The sequence below is a fragment of the Corythoichthys intestinalis genome, chromosome 4 (assembly GCF_030265065.1).
Source record: "Corythoichthys intestinalis isolate RoL2023-P3 chromosome 4, ASM3026506v1, whole genome shotgun sequence".
Lineage (NCBI taxonomy): Eukaryota > Metazoa > Chordata > Actinopteri > Syngnathiformes > Syngnathidae > Corythoichthys > Corythoichthys intestinalis.
This window is the reverse complement of record NC_080398.1, coordinates 32,577,367-32,595,092: the sequence shown is the minus strand read 5'-3', so window position 1 is coordinate 32,595,092 and position 17,726 is coordinate 32,577,367. Positions and strand designations below refer to the sequence as shown.

General features: G+C 38.5%; 1 protein-coding gene across 3 annotated transcripts in view; it reads right to left on the bottom strand.

The window, feature by feature from the left end:
- The window catches only part of znf385d (zinc finger protein 385D), a 293,701-nt gene that overhangs the window by 87,864 nt on the left and 188,111 nt on the right, over positions 1 to 17,726 (bottom strand). The gene's annotated exons all lie outside the window — the stretch shown is intronic.

Here is a 17,726-nt window from a genome sequence, read left to right as displayed (position 1 = left end):
TGACAGAAGATTAGCCAATGAAAGGAGAGATTAACTCATTGGCTGCAATTGACGGTGATAGACGTAATGTTTCTCATTTTAAAATAGCAATCACTTACTAGTACCAGTATACATTTATAACTATTAATGCACTAATGTATATGTAAACTAATGTTAATTTATATATATGTATTAAAACCGAACCTCCATCCATCCATCAATCCATCCATTATCTTCCGCTTAGTCCGGGGTCGGGTCGCGGGGGCAGCAGCTTTAGCAGGGAAGCCCAGACTTCCCTCTCCCCAGCCACTTCTGCCAGCTCCTCCGGCGGGATTCCAAGGCGTTCCCAGGCCAGCCGAGCGACATAGTCTCTCCAGCGTGTCCTGGGTCGACCCCAGGGCCTCCTGCCGGTGGGACATGCCCGGAACACCTCTCCAGGGAGGCGTCCAGGAGGCATCCGAACCAAATGCCTGAGCCACCTCAACTGGCTCCTTTCAACGCAGAGGAGTAGCGGCTCGACACCAAGCCCTCCCGGATGACCGAACTTCTCACCCTATCTCAAAGGGAGAGCCCGGACACCCTGCGGAGGAAAGTCATTTCGGCCGCTTGTATCCGGGATCTTGTTCTTTCGGTCACGAATCACAGCTCGTGACCATAAGTTAGGGTAGGAACGTAGATCGACCGGTAAATCGAGAGCTTCGCCTTTTGGCTCAGCTCCTTCTTCACCACAACGGACCGGTGCAGAGTCCGCATCACTGCAGACGCTGCACCGATCCGCCTGTCAATCTCCCGCTCCCTCCTACCCTCACTCGTGAATAAGACCCCAAGATACTTGAACTCCTCCACTTGGGGCAGGGATCTCATCCCCGACCCGGGGATGAGATCCCGGGGATAAAACCGAACCTTAAGTATGGTATTATTTCACGTGGCCGTACCTCATAAGTATTACTTAATCTTAATTAACCGTTACTGAATGTTTTTTGTTCCCTTATTGTAAAGTGTAGCTCATGTGTCCCTTAACTAAGAAATTATAAATGCTTAAGTTCCCCCCCTTTAACTTTTATTAACCATTACTGAATGTTTTTTGGACCCTTATTGTAAAGTGTAGCACATGTGTACCTTAACTAAGAATTTATAAATGCTTAGGTTAACAAACCCTAACCCTAACCCAGTATAGGGCTATATATATTTTTAATTTTACCAAACTATTAGTTACTGTCTGGTTATGCATTAACCAATGCATTAACTAATGTTAATTAATATATTACTAAATGTCAAAAAAGGCATTATATGAATTATTGTAATGTTACTTAAACATTATTTATTGTCTTAAAATGCATTAACTAATGCATTAACTCATGTTAATTAATATATTTATAAAGGTTAGATCAGGCCGGCCTCCACATTTGGTCCGGCCCCCTGAACAATACCAAAGAGCATTTTCATTTTTATTTATTTATTTATTTTATTTTATTTTATTTTATTTTTTAAATTTAAATAGTGTTATTTATTTTCTGGCTTTTTTTCTGTGAAGAAACTTTTGTTCTGTGAAGAATCCAGAAAGGGTTATTTGATTGTGGCTTTCTGAAAAACAATACATTTTTACATTTAGGCACTCCTGAAATCGTCACACTTTTTCTGTTACAAACTGACTCCGGCCCCTCATAAGAGAAGGGAAAAGTTATGTGGCCCTCACAGGAAAAAGTTTGGGGACCCCTGGGTTAGATAAGGGATTAAATGAATTATTGTCATGTTACTTAAACATAAATTATTGTCTAAAAATGCATTAACTAATGTTAATTAAGGGACCCTTTTATTGTAAAGTGTTACCAGAAAGTTTCGCTAGGATGATTAGGAAAGTCACCAGTTCAACTCAGAACAATGGAATGAAAATTTTAAAATTCTTCCGCGGATCTTTAACAAGATTATAGATTCGCATATTTCGCTGTCAATCAAAAATTGATTCAGCCTATCCAGCCAATCCCTTCGAACTGGCAGTGATTTTTTTTTTCTTGAGTTCTGAATATTTTAGGGCATTCAGAAATTCTGTTTTTGTGTTTTTTTGTGGAAGTTTCTAGATTTCCTAAATACTTTTTCTTTTTCTCTACATACATATAAAAAATAATATATGAAGCACAGTGTCATCCTCACTTTACATGTGAACGATGTTATCTTTTCCATCTGTGGGAGACGACAGTTCAAAGACTTTCCAAGTATGTCGGGTCGTCGACCCCTGCTTTAACCTTTCACCTTACCTCTGCTTGAAATTCTAACCCCCCCTCATTTAAAATTTTACCTTAGCTTGAACCCCTACTTAAAACTTTACAATCCGTTTTCCAAAACGGATTAGACATCTATCGCTGTCAATGGCGGCCAGTAAAAATTGGCAAGAGAATCTTTTAAAAGCTCAATTTGAAGGAGTATCATGGCGCGTTTAAGGCATATAAATCCTCATCTGTCCGCTGGATGGACTTCGATCGTCTTTTATTCAAAATTCCCTTTTAGGGTAATTTGTAATCTATCATACTATCAGGAGGCGGGCGGCCACCCGGCGACAGCGTTCAATAAAAAGTCAGATTAAACCATTTATCTTGCTGTAATATTCCATCATGAATATCAAACGCTGTAATGAGAGGGACGGAAGGAGGGGAAAAATCCATGTCCTTGAATGTACAAAGGATCAAAGTTAACTCTTTCACGGCCATTGACGATGATAGACGTCCGGTCGTGTGGAGTCTAATCATCGTTCTGCTGTAAATCGAAATGAGTTTCTCACTATTAGACGTCCGATTGGACGTCTATTATTGTCAATGGTGGCCAATAAATTCAGTTTCATTGTGTCATTGAGTTAAGTTAAAATTACGTTAAAATATAAATACAGTACTCTAAATTACAGTGGGGAGAACAAGTATTTGATACACAGTCAATGGGAAAACCCATTTGCAGTGTATCAAATACTTGTTCTCCCCACTGTATGTAGTCCTCAATGTTTTATTATTTCACCAAATTATAATAATTGGGAAAAAATATAAAAGGGGGAAAAAGTATACTTACAGTGATATGAAAAAGTATCTTAACCTTTTGGAATTTCTCACATTTCTGCATAAAATCGCCATTAAATGTGATCTGATCTTTGTCAAAATCACGCAGGTCGAAAAACAGTGTCTGCTTCAACTAAAACCACCGAAAAATTTATAGTAGGGCTGTCAAATGATTAAAATTTTTAATTGAGTTAATCACAGAATAAAAATTAATTAACCGTAATTAATCGCAATTCAAACCATCTATAAAATATGCCATATTTTTCTGTAAATTATTGTTGGAATGGAAAGACAAGACACAAGATGGATATATACATTCAACATACTGTACATAAGTACTGTATTTGTTTATCATAACAATAAATCAACAAAATGGCATTAACATTAACATTCTGTTAAAGCGATCCATGGATAGTAAGACTTGTAGTTCTTAAAAGATAAATGTTAGTACAAGTTATAGAAATTTTATATTAAAACCCCTCTTAATGTTTTCGTTTTAATAAAATTTGTAAAATTTTCAATCAAAAAATAAACTAGTAGCTCACCATTGTTGATGTCAGTAATTACACAATGCTCAGGTGCTGAAACCCATAAAATCAGTCGCACCCAAGCGCCAGCAGAGGGCGACAAAACACCAAAAAACACAAGCAACAAGTGGACATGACACTGTGCTGTCATTTTAATCTGTTTGAGCAGGGCATGTGCGTTAATTGCATCAAATATTTTAACGTGATTAATTAAAAAATTAATTACCGCCCGTTAACGCGATAGTTTTGACAGCCCTAATTTATAGGTTTTCATATTCCATATTTGGCAGCGATAACTTCAACCAGGCGCTTCCTGTAGCTGCAGATCAGGCTGGCATATCGATCAGGACTAATCTTGGCTCATTTTTCTCTACAAAACTGCTGTAGTTCAGTCAGATTCCTGGGATGTCTGGCATGAATCGCTGTCTTTAGGTCATGCCCCAGCATCTCAATGGGGTTCAAGTCTGGACTTTGACTTGGCCACTCCAGAATGTGTATTTTGTTCTTCTGAAACCATTCTGAAGTTGATTCACTTCTATGTTTTAGATCATTGTCTTGTTGCAGCATCCATCCTCTTTTTAGTTTCAACTTTCTGACGGATGGCCTCAGGTTTTCCTGCAAAACATCCTGATAAACTTTTGAATTCATTCTTCCATTAATGATTGCAAGTTGTACAGGCCCTGAGGTAGCAAAACAGCCCCAAATCATGATGCTCCCTTCACCGTGCTTCACGTTGGGGATGAGGTGTTGATGTTGGTGAGCTGTTCCATTTTTGCTCCACACATGACATTGTGTATTACTCCCAAAAAATTCAACTTTGGTTTCATCAGTCCACAAAATATTTTGCCAAAACGTCTGTGGAGTGTCCAAATGCCTTTTTGCGAACATTAAACTAGCAACAATGTTTTTTTTTTTTTTTTTGACAGCAGTGGCTTCCTCCGTGGAGTCCTCCCATGAACACCATTCTTGGCCATAGTTTTACATGTAGTTTATGTGTGCACAGAGATACTGGACTGTGCCAATGATTTCTAGTGTCTTTAGCAAACACTCTAGGGTTCTTTTTTACCTCTCTGAGTATTCTGCACTGATTCTTGGCATAATCCTTGGTGGATGGCCACTACTTGGTAGAGAAGCAACAGTGCCAAACTCTCTCCATTTGTAGACAACTTCTTTGACGAACAATTGATGAACATCCAGACTTTTAGAGATGTTTTCTTTTTTTTTTTTATCCTTTCCCAGCTTTATACAAATCAACAATCCTTGATCGCAGGTCTTCAGACAGCTCTTTTGACCGAGGCTTGATGCACATCAGACAAAGCTTCTCATCATGACAATTCTTACCAGGTGTGTGTTTTATAGTGGGCAGGGCAGCTTTAAACCACACATCAGTGATTGGGCACACACCTGCCTTAAATTGTTGGCTAAAATTGGTTTCAATTGCTCTTTAAGTCTTCTTGGGAGAGGGTTCACTCACTTATTTTTCCCCCTTCTGTAATTGTATGCATGCTATCCTCAGAATAAGAAAACCTATAAATGTTTGAGTGGTTTTAGTTAAAGCAGGCACTGTTTTTAAATCAGTGTGATTTTGACAAAGATCAGATTACATTTGATGGTGATTTTATGCAGAAATGTGACAAGTTCTAAAAGGTTCGGATACTTTTTCATACAACTGTAACTCCAGGCGCTAACTGTCCACTATTTCTACATCTGTGTGATTTTGACAAAGATCAGATCACATTTGATGGTGATTTTATGCAGAACTGTGAGAGATTCCAAAAGTTTTCATACCACTGTATTTCTAATGTATCCCTCTCCCTTATTAATTTTTGAAACATGGATATTTTAAATTAAAAAAATGTAATAATAAATCTTATTATTCAATTATTTTTAGATATGAGTTCCATTCCTATGCCTATGACGCAAACCGAATTTCCGCGTATATCAGAATTAACCTTTTAAATGCCCCCAAACACCCCCCCAAATCTCAAAATAACTATCCAAAAACATGTTTTATACGTCATTGTACCATCCTCGCCAAGACGTTGGTGCTAACTTCTAGCTAAACAACGAGCTAAGCTACGAAATGATAATATCAGACGTCCGTGTGGATTGCTGACTTTATTCAGCTGCTCATGACATCGACACTTGCAGAATGAAACTAAAATAAAAATGAAAATTAAATCAGTTTCATCTTCAATAACATAAATTAATATTTGCATTTATAAGTAGCTGCTGATACAGCAATAACAATCCACACAAATGATTAGCATGTATCAGCCAGCGTCCGCACACCATCAAAAACAAACACATAAACTCGCCTCAAGTATTTGACCACAATTGAAAACACACAATAAACATTTTTTCCACATGAAAATAAAGTATTTATAGTTAACCGCATAATTATTTGTTCCGATGCACATTCGCAGCTAAAACCTGCTTATAGATTAACATAACAGTAACGTGATTTATTTAAGAGCTAATCAGCCAACTAATCGCAACAATAATCAATGATTAATCCACTATCAAATCATTGTTTGCGGCAACCCTACTGGTTAACCATCAAAACTCTCAATTCAACATTATTCTGCATTCACGTGACGTCAATTTGCACCGCACTCGCTCTACTTTGACCGAAGCAACAAAGTAAAAAAAAAAAAAACAAATAAAACAAATTTAATCTCTGCGAAAAGATTACATTGTGCTGGCTGGCCAAGACTTTAATACATTATTGATCGGAGCGAGGCAGCAATGCCAAAAGTACACATAATAGATGGCGATCATCTACTTTCAATTGAGCCCTTGCGTACCTTTTCACACAAGCAACAATAACTCTTTGGTTTTTTTAATACCCGCACATTCAAATCAATTAAAACAATTTAAAGTCCTGCTGTGAAAAAAAATAAATAATGAAGTGAATGCGCGATCAAAACACTTTCTCAAACTGCTAACACTAGCAAGAAATACACAATTTGAAACCCTTGCTTTGCTTGAAAGCTTACTTCTTGTCATTCGTAACTTAAAGTGCGTATGACAAAAAGCATGTTAATTTCATATTTCATGTGGTGTTTTATGCTCCTGAATGAAATGGACCACTTGGATGTGTGTTCTGTCAAATTTTCAACCCCATCAGAAATGGCACTTTGTGTTAAAAATGGCCGCAAATACAGCGATTACAAAGTAAACACTACAAACTTTCCTTAAATAAAGGACCATTTACTTACGTTTGATCATGGACCAACATGTAGAAAAGTTCTCCTCAGACACATCCTGCCATGTTAGCTGCACAACAACTGCACGCTGCTCTCTGTTTACGTCTTCGCCGTGTAGTAAAGCATTATTCTACGCCATATTTGTATTGACCATGTGGCAGCTACGCACTACTCAGACGTCGGCTGGTTTGTCCGGCGGTACTCTCCAGCTGCTTTCCTGGCGAGCTCTCCTGTCCGTTGCAGGGGAACGAGCTTTAACTTGCTCCTGGCCGGGCGGGTTGCAGATTGGCGAAGACAATCAACACCCGCGGCCGTGTGACATGATCCGGCCTATTTTTGTATGATTTTTCACTTCGAAAAGTGAAAATAAGACATTGAGACGTCACTCGGTTCGGGATAGCATGTCAGCTAGCTGTCACGCCTCTTGGTTTGTTTACAATTTTCAAAGCCAGGGAAGGGAAATGACATAAGCCCGATTTGGGCGGCATAATATATCGTTCGGGAGGTGCGACAGTAAAGGTGAAGTCGACAGTTTTGACCATTATGGAGTAATTTTGCCATGTCTTACTGAATAAATGCATTTGTATTATTTCATATTCCATTTAGCACAAGAGTGTAATTTGTCATGACCATACCATTTATTTAGCTATTGAGGAAAAATACTTATTGTACTATTACTTATAATATAAAATATTGGAGGAGAGAGACTGAAACAATGGCATTTTGTAGCTCTTTTCGTCGCACTTTCCTCATTCTGTATTATTCCCCCCAATCGGCTGAATTCTAAATCAGATGAAACCATGACCCTGCCGACGTCATCCTCCTGTTGTGGACGCTAGAGCCCTATAGACCCTACTCACATGACGTCACAACCACGCCTCCGCGCCATATTGTCCGTCAACTCGTCGTGTTTACGCATTACCGCTACGTAAATTCCTCCTATTATGGCGTGTTTTTCTGCTCGTTAACATTAATAATCAAAATGGTGAAGGCATGTGTGGCGGTTGGTTGCAGTAACAGAGAAGCTAGACGGAGAGACTTGAAGTTCTACCGTATTCCGAGAGACCCGGAGAGGAGAGCGAGATGGACCGCTGCAATTCGACGAGAAAACTGGGCACCAAACGATCACCACAGATTATGTAGTAGTCATTTTATATCTGGTAAGATGCATTTAATATATATTTAGAAGGTTTTGGGCTGACAATCACAATTAAGATCATTGCGAGGCTAATCGCCGACAACATACAGTTTCAAATTCAAGATGCTTATTTCTTCCACCATCATTATTTTTTGAATAATATTTAGCTGGTACCAAGTGAAAGAAGCTGGCCTCGTCTACGGATCATCAGTTAAACAGGTGTGTCCAAACCTTTTGCAAAGGTGGCCAGATTTGGTGTGGTAAAAATGCGGGGGGCTACCTTGGCTTATTTACATAGAACAATATATTTAAACAAATTTTAGCAAGCCCTTCTGTGTGTCACATTTGCTTTATTATTATTTTTTTTAATTCATAATTTCAACAATCTCGTCTTTGTGGCTTTCTCTTTCGACACTCGGGCTCTTGCGAAATACTGCTGCTGTGAAATTAAACGAGCTTCAAGTTGCTTTAATTTCTCGCTGTGTATATCTTCCCTGTAATGTAGTACATGTTAGCTTGTCTTGTTTGGCAATATCGCGTCACATTGAACTCTTTGAAAACAGCGACTGTCTCTTTGCAAATGAGGCAGACACAGTTGTTGCGTGTTTTATTGAAGAAATAGTCCAATATCCACCTATCCTTGAAGCATCGGCCATCGCAGTCAACTTTTTTTTTTTTTGTTGATTGTCGCCATTTTAAAAAATTGGAAGTAAAGGGTCACACGGGGGTAATGTTGCTTAGAGTGCTGCTGTTAAAGTTTTTCAAACTTTCGTGAAAATACGCTGAGTTTCTGTGGACAAGATAGTTGTAAATATCAGGGTAGCAGATGTCAGGCAGAGACGGCGAAGACAGCGGGTCGAAAAATATCGATTTAGGCATCAAATATGTATGTGGCGAATGGATCGACCGAAGCTTTTCCACATAACGCCTTTTATGCAACACATCCAATGAGTTTACAGCGTCTGAAAGCACCGGGGCTTCCATGAATTGCACTATAAATTGCACGACAAATTGAAACCATTGAGAATACGGATAAACAATGACGGACAATATGGTGGCCGGATACAGCGACACGTCATTGTGTGACGTTGGTGAGTGCGGTCTATAATGGTAAGCGTGGCTAAACGGCGGATTAAAAGATTAATTTCTCGTCATGTGCGCTTTGCCTAATTTTTGTATATAGTCGAATCGTCTCAAAATATGATTTTTAATTCACATACTAATGCTATTTAAGACTTTTTTTTTTTTATCCTGTCGTACGCACTTTTAAGGTCCCATTATCGGTTCACCTCTTTAGTCTAACACCTTTTTAATGTGAGTGCGGTTTGCAAATGTACCCCCTTCCCTCCAGCATGTGCTTGCACATTAGCCTCCCGTCGCTACGTAACTGGCTACATTTTTTCAAGGCTAGTCACTGCACGCCGGTTCTTTTAACTACCGACCATCTTTTAAGGATGATTTACCACCTTTGACCAAATGACCGGCAGCAACTTAGTCAAAAGTCATGGGGTTCACTTTCTCCCAGTAGGCTGATTTGGCACAACAGTTACAAATTCTTTGCTATTGTGCTTAAAGGGAAAGTAAATCAGGCCATGTGATTGGCTGGCAACTAGTTCAAGGTCTTCTCCGCCTGAATTGGCAAGAATATGTTGTATGTGCCACTATTAATCAAAACGTGGTATTTTCAAATTAACGTCACAGCAAGCCTTGTGAAAGTTGCATACATCACTTCTTGAACAATGAAACACAAATGTGGGTTGGGAGCATCATAGTTTGAGCAATATTTAACTCATTGGATGCCGTTGACAGCGATAGACGTCCAATCATGTGACTCTTTTCATCCATCTGCTGTGAATTAAAATGAGTTTGTAGGGAATGAACGGTCATAACAGCAACAATAGAAAATCAGTCATGTGAAAAAATTGGGACAACCCATCAAATATTCAGTTCTTTATTAAGAAATGTTCACATATCAATGTCTGATCTTATTAAATATATTGTTTTATCACTGGAAAAGAAAGTGTTTTAATTGCAGGTAAAACAAACAAAAATTATCATTGGTATACTCATTAAACCAAATATATCAACAAAAATGCATATTCTAACTGAGGAAAAAGGACACAATACCACCTAATAGCTAGTGTTACCCCCTTTGGCTGAAACAACTTCAGTGAGACGCTTTTTGTAGCCATCTATCAGTCTGTCTGAAGAAACGTTGCCCCACCCTCAACGCAGAATACTTTCAACTAGAGATGTCCCGATCCGATATTTGGATCGGATCGAACGCCGATATGGGCAAAAAATGAGCATAGGTATCGGATCGGCCAACACGGAAAAATTTCGATCCAGACTTCTGATCCAGTTTTTATTTTAAAGTCCGGTCCGGGTTTTCCAGCACACCGATTTACCTAATCCATTCCAGTTTTTGCTTTTGCCGTCTCCCAATTTACCGAGAGACTTTATCGGTAAAAATGTCAGCTGTGTGGGATCATTTCACCTTAAAGGACGACAAAGACGAAGAGGCAAAGTGCAACATATGCCACAACAAAGTCAAGCGTGGTGGTAAAGCTTTAAGGAGTTTTAATACAACCAACCTAATCAAGCATTTAGCGAAATACCACCACAGACAATATAAGGAGTATGTTAAGAAAACCGAAGACAAAAAGAAAGGTCCTACGCAACTAACACTGGCAGAAACTTTTGCTATGCGTGACAAACTGGCACTCAACAGTCCCAAAGCCCAGGGAATAACAAGAGTCATTGCCGAAGAATTCATTCTGGATGACCAGCCATTATCTCTCGTGAGTAAAGACGCACCATCCAACACTTAGAACCACGGTACAACATGCCCAGCCGTCATTACATCCTTGAGCGATTCGGCCGTGGAAGATTCGAGAACGATTCACAAACATCCAAATTCCGATTATTGAAATATGTCAAGTAAAGCGGAACTAATACACAGCGCGGTCTTCGGGACGCAATGAGAAACTGACCGCATTGAGTCCCGAAAGTAAACATCATGCTTGTCATAGACCCGGGTAATGCCAATGCTCAACTCACGGCTTTAGCTCAACTCATGCTGCTGGATAAAAAACACAAGAACACCTGACTGCTGCTGACAGCCGCTACAAACTACGTCAACGTCGTTTTACTGGAGATAATAGATATCATATGTATCTAGAACTACATGCAAAACGACAGACTCGACTGCGTTAGCAACATTGAAGTATTGAAAGCTAAATGTGTTAGTAAACAGCCGCCATCTTAAAGCAGAAGACTTCCCTAGTAGGCTGTTGTGAACCTTCCAAGCGAACCTAATTAACTTTTTATCTAAAATACTCCTTAATCGGCAAAATCTTGACTTGAATCTATGTTCAAAACAGTTTTAAAACTTTCACATGTCAAAAGTAGACAGAAGGGAAATTATGGAATAACGGGAGCAATTTTAAGAACTTTAACAGTTGATTTGTTAAATTAAATGAATTGAATGTAGTTTAAAGCTGCTGATACAGAATGGGGACATGAGTATTTTATTTACTGTTTTAAAATGTTAAAAGCATCTTATAGCTTGGGGGGGTTTGTGGGATTTCCACTGAGGTTGTTTGTGTGTTTTGCTTTTTTAAGACAGTTTACAATATTATTTGCATGTTTTACTGACTGACTATGCCATTTCTGTTTGTTATCTATTATGTTTTGTGTTTGTCACTGAATAAACAGGTCAGTTTCTTGTTACCAACCGTTGTGTGTTATTCAAACTCACCTAATTCAGCTGGCTAGTTGTTATCAAGAGTACTAAAACCCTTTTCAAAATAAGTCTGACAACTAAGTAAGGAGGCTAAATAACTTTAAACTTTAATACATGCTCAGATAGGCCGGTATCGGTATCGGCCAGTATCGGTATCGGATCAGAAGTGCAAAACAATATCGGTATCGGATCGGAACTGCAAAAACCTGGATCGGGCCATCCCTACTTTCAAACAGTTAGATGTTTGAGGGGTTTCTTGCATGTACAGCCCGTTTCAACTCACCCCACAGCAATTCAATGGGATTAAAATTTGGGCTTTAACTCAGCCATTCCAGGACTCTCCTTTTGTTCCTTTTCAGCCAGTCCTTGGTGGATTTACTGTTATGTTTTTGGTCATGGTCATGTTGCAGGGTCCAGTTATGCTTCAGCTTTCATTTTTTCACAGACGATCTCACATGTCTTCAAGCACTCTCTGATACACGATTGAATTCATGGTGGATTCGATGATGGTGAGCTGGTCAGGCCCTGCTGCAACAAAGCATCCCCAAACCATGACACTTCCACCTCCATGCTTCACAGTTGGTATGAGGTCGTTTTCCTGGAATGCTATATTGTGTTTACGCCAAACATGTCTTCTGTTCTGCTGTCCAAATAATTTCATTTTAGATTCATCTGTCCAAAGATGAAATGAGTGCCCTGCTATCCTTTGGCCACTCATACAACTTTTCTTTAGATTGAGAACAATACATCGCCACACACCGCCGTGGCATCTTACCGAGAAGCAATGAAACAATACTGTTCTATGGCGGACTTCCCTCGCAGTTCTCTGTGTGACGTAATTTCCGAAGATTGTCGAAGAAAAGCATTGTCATTGTCAAGGGTGTTGCTATGGGTTAAACTAAAAATCTGGAAGGGTTGCGTTAAAAAAAATAACGAAAATATGCTTATAATTGTTTAGCCATTGATATTACTCAAAAACATGGTTGGCCAACCTTACTTCACATTTGGTCTTTAAAGGGTAAAGCAACATTGAATATTCTCTCTTGCCAAGATAAGAAGACAAATCTTACCGTGTGTGTCTCAAAACAAGCAACGGGGAGATTGGAGGGGACACTAGTGGGTGAGCTGGGGGGGAGCAGCACATCACATGAGTGACACAATCAGACACTGCTACAATGCAGGCTAACTACACATAAAAATGCCACGCATTGTGAACATGTGACGGAAACTATGGTGCATTTTCTTCTCGTTTCGTCAACGAAAACTGGCATTCGTGTCGATATTTTTTAGTCTTTTTTGGACACAATTTAAACTCGTCATCGTCTCGTTATTGGAAATATTTTTGTTAGTCATCGTTGACAACACTGCAACTGAAACAGGAACTGAAGGCTTAATTTGCAAAAGAACATAGATTTTTGAATGCTATTTACATCTGTAGCGCCTCAGTGCATGCTGGGAGGCATGCTGGATGACAACAGTGTTGACAGCAGGTAGCAGTAGAGGTTGTCTGTCTCTCCCGAGGGAGATTACATAGAGCAGTGATGGCTAAATGAAGCTTCTTGAAGCAATGGAGCTTTGCAGCTCAAGGTTCAAAGCTTCATGTTGGTTCATTTGCTCTATGGCACTATCCATGGGTCTTGAAGCCCAACAGTGTTGATGATTTTATGGCTATTTGTTGAAGAAAATTATATAAATGTGCTTGTTTTACGACATGAACTAAATGAAACAACGACTATATGGATAACTTGTCATTCATTTTTATTTAGAAATAATAGCTTTCCCACGGTGTTGCTTTAACCAGTTTTTTTTTTTTCTGGGGGGGGGGGCAAAGGAGTTCAGAAGTTTGTACTTGCTCAAAAATATCTTGATTCTTACTTTTCCAAAGTAGTACAGCGCAAGAGTACTTATAACACCTGTCCACATGTTGTGCATGCGAAGCTTCCAAACCACAGTGGAGAGTAAGCATGCACAAGTTTGAGGTGAGCGAGCGAGATTACATTTTACTCTTCCCTGAAGGGAAATTGGTTGCGCGCCCGGACAAATTTCATTATGTTCGCTTCACGCACTCCAGAGTTCTCACTCTTTCATGGCTAAACGTACATGTTACGGCAAATCGCGTTGTACACTTTGCGGTTCCTGGGTAATAGTAAATCTTCATTTTTAGGGTCTCACGTGGAATTTATGGCAAACGAGGGCTCGCGTTGAACGATTGTTTCAGTGCCATTGACAGGGATAGAGGTCTAATGCATTTGGACTGGGAGGACTGATCAAACAAAGCAACATCATTCACAACACAAACGTCATAAAGTGCTTTTTTGTATTCATGTTGTCAAATAAACTCGGTTTAAAAGCGTGCAATCACAATTGATTTATTTGTTTATTGCAGATGCGTCGAGCCAGCTGACATTGATCCAGTATCTTGTAATTATGTGACAGCAATGATGTCATTAACGGCGCCTGACTAATATTCCCAAACTGACTGATGAGTGAAATATATAGTCCACAATAAAAATTAAAAAAAAGCCTATCTGATGAAGTAATGTTTGATTATTTCATCCCTTAAATGAACTACATTGCCACTTCTATAAAAATCCCTACCTAGTGATTAGGGATCATTGAATTAATCGTTTCAGCTCGAGAATTAAGTTCATAGTCTACTGGACAAATATCTTTACAGTTGGTAGCAAGAAACCTCATAATCCACTGTTAGAGAAAAAAAATATCTTTATAAAGTATATTTAGGGTGAGTGATTTGGTCGAGGATTCAAGGTAATTATTGTATAAAATAGCACCATGAATGTACTTTGAAACGTTGTGAAAAAAAATGAAATGAATGGAAAAAATTAGCGTAACTTTAGCTTGAAATATTTACGTAAAATGAAGGATAACTGCCGTTTTTTTTTTTTTTTTTTTTTTTTGCTTTTAAGCAAGAAGACTGTTTTACGTTCATATATATATAGAAATTCCGGTATTTAACTTAAAAAGCTCTGTTTTATGATGGACGCCATGTTGAATTTTGTATCCATACACAATAGAGTCACTTTACATTCAAATAATCAGGTAATTTTCAGGAAAACTGCCCGTTTTTTGGCACAAAAAAAACCCTAGTAATTTAGACATTTCTGCATTATACAAAAAATGGCTTTTACATGTTTTATTTTATGTAACATTTAAATCTAAAAATGACGAGGGCCAGATAGCTGGACAGACAAGCTTAGGCAATAGTGACATCGGAATTAAACCTAAGTGAGTTGTGATTGTATATTGAAAAATGCTAAATTTGCTTTTGCTGAGTAAAATTAATATGATTCTGCATGGTTTCCTCAAGTGTTAAGTTTCAGGTGTGAAAATTGAGTGATTTATTAGCTGTTGAAAACTTATTTCAAAATTGCACTAAATTAAATTAAAAAAAAAAAAAAAGTCGCTATTTTGGGCAAAAACATATATGTTAAATATTGATATTATAGGTCAGACATGTCCAAAGTCCGGCCCGGGGGCCAAATGCGGCCCGTGGTCAAATTTCATCCGGCCCCCAGCCTCTGTCATAAAATCAATAACATCTGGCCCGCACCCAGACTTGGTCAGCAGTACTGCAACCAGCAAATGAAGTAGCTTACACACGAAATGCTGCTCCTCATTTACCCACTAAAAGGCAGCAGCACTTTAACCCTTTATTGCAAAATGTATCACAATTGATACAATTAAAATGTATGATTTTCAGACTAATTTGGAATTTTGACATTTCTTTTTGGAAAAAAATGATGGATGCAAGTCGACACATGCATCTGCAGGTTCCATGAGAAAAAAAAAAACATGATTTAGCATGGGTTATAGATATTACAGCGCTTATTACACATATTCATTTTGACTTTTCTTTTCACAAATTTGAAAAAAAGGTTTCATTAGGACCTTATTTTTAAAATTTTGGGACTCTCTAATAATTGCTTCATGTTGCAGGTATTTAAGGGCTAAGCAACATTACTCTGTGTGACCCTCTACTTCCAATTTTCTAAAATGGCGACAATCAACAAAAAAAAAAGTTGACTGTGACAGCCGATGCTTCAAGGATAGGTGGAAATTGGACTATCTCTTCACTAAAATATGCAACAACTGTGTCTTGCCTCATTTGCAAAGAGACAGTCGCTGTTTTTAAAGATTTCAATATGAGGCGATATTACCAAACAAGACATGCTGACATGTACGACAAGATTACAGGGAAGATACGCAGCGGGAAATTGAAGCAACTTGAAGCTAGTTTAATTTCACAGCAGTAGTGTTTCGCAAGAGCCGGAGAGTCGAAAGAGAACGCCGCAAAGGCTAGTTGCGAGATTGTTGAAATTATTCATTAAAAAAATATAATAAAGCAAATGTGAAACACTGAATGGCTTGCTAAATTTTGCTTGAATATATTCTTCTACATAAAGGACGTCAGCCAAGGTCGGCCCCCCACATTTTTACCACGCCAAATCTGGCCCCCTTTGCAAAAAGTTTGGACACCCCTGTTATAGGTGAGTATCTCTGCATTTGGTGATTTTTGTGCATCTAGCGTAAAATCTGAGAATTTTATATCCGTTTTAAGTTTTGTTATACTTATATAAAAAATAATTAATCGGGATTTTGTTAGTGAACGACTTTGAATTTTTGATGCCGCTGCTCATGGAGACTCATATATGCCTAAAGGAGGTGACTGTTTTGGTTTTAGGTCGCTAGCGGCTTTGGTTTTCAAAATATTTCAAGTTTCGGAAAATAGGCTTCCTAAGGAGCGGCCCTGCACCGTGTTTCCCGTCATTTGATAGTAAAGTCTATGGCTGAACCGAAACATTTTTACTAGAGTGCTGGATGAGGTTTCAGGCGTGAATTGATATAAATGTATTTATGTCCATTTTGATTTGTTTTTTTCTAAAATGATACACAAATATAAGTGTAGAATTGGGATTAAATCGTATCACCAGATATGAAGCAATGCACACACCTACCCAAAACAGTAGTGATTAACTCTTTTGCTCCCAAAAATGTATAAATATGTCCTATTTTTAATTGTTTTAAAGTGCCATAGACGTATTTGTACTTCTTTTACGTTTTTTATACAAGAGACATCTCTGGGTTCTGATTCAATTTAGCACCAAAGAAAAAAGCTGAAAATCCATTTTAAAGCAATAAAACTGGCCACTGGAGGGCAGCAGCGCATTTGGTAAGACCCGCAACCTGATTCAACGGCAACAAACGGCTGGGCCGCATGGCCGGGGCGCCGGTGGAAAATGACCGAATGGAGACCAACCTAGAAAACGCCCAGGATGCCAGGCGCTGGACGACCGAGCAGAACGACCGGGACCAGCAGTACAGCGAACGATGCCATTGAGTCCATGCTGCTCGCCGAGCAGACCCCGCAGAGACTAAAAAAAATCCATCTTTATGAGACAGCCGGCGTTGAGGGAAAAGTTAGCCCGGCTGTCGCAGTCACAACAGTGTGATCTCTCAGTTAGTTATGTGTAAATAAATTGTTACTTTGCTACCAAAAGCTCTATTTGTCTTGTTGTTTATGTTATTTTTAGGGCTGTCAAACGATTAAAATTTTTAATCGAGTTAATCACAGCTTAAAAATTAATTAATCGTAATCAATCGCAATTCAAACCATCTATAAAATATACCATAATTTTCTGTAAATTATTGTTGGAATGGAAAGATAAGGCACAAGATGGATATATACATTCAACATACGGTATATAAGTACTGTATTTGTTTATTATAACAATAAATCAACAAGATGGCTTTGACATTATTAACATTCTGTTAAAGCGGTCCATGGATAGAAAGACTTGTAGTTCTTAAAAGACAAATGTTAGTACAAGTTATAGAAATTTGATATTAAAACCCCTCTTAATGTTTTCGTTTTAATAAAAATTGTAAAATTTTCAATCAAAAAATAAACTAGTAGCTCGACATTGTTAATGTCAATAATTACACAATGCTCACGGGTGCTGAAGCCCATATAATCAGTTGCACCCAAGCGCCAGCAGAGGATGACAAAACTCCAAAAAACACAAGTAACAAGTGGACATTGCACTGTGCTGTCAGTTTAATCTGTTT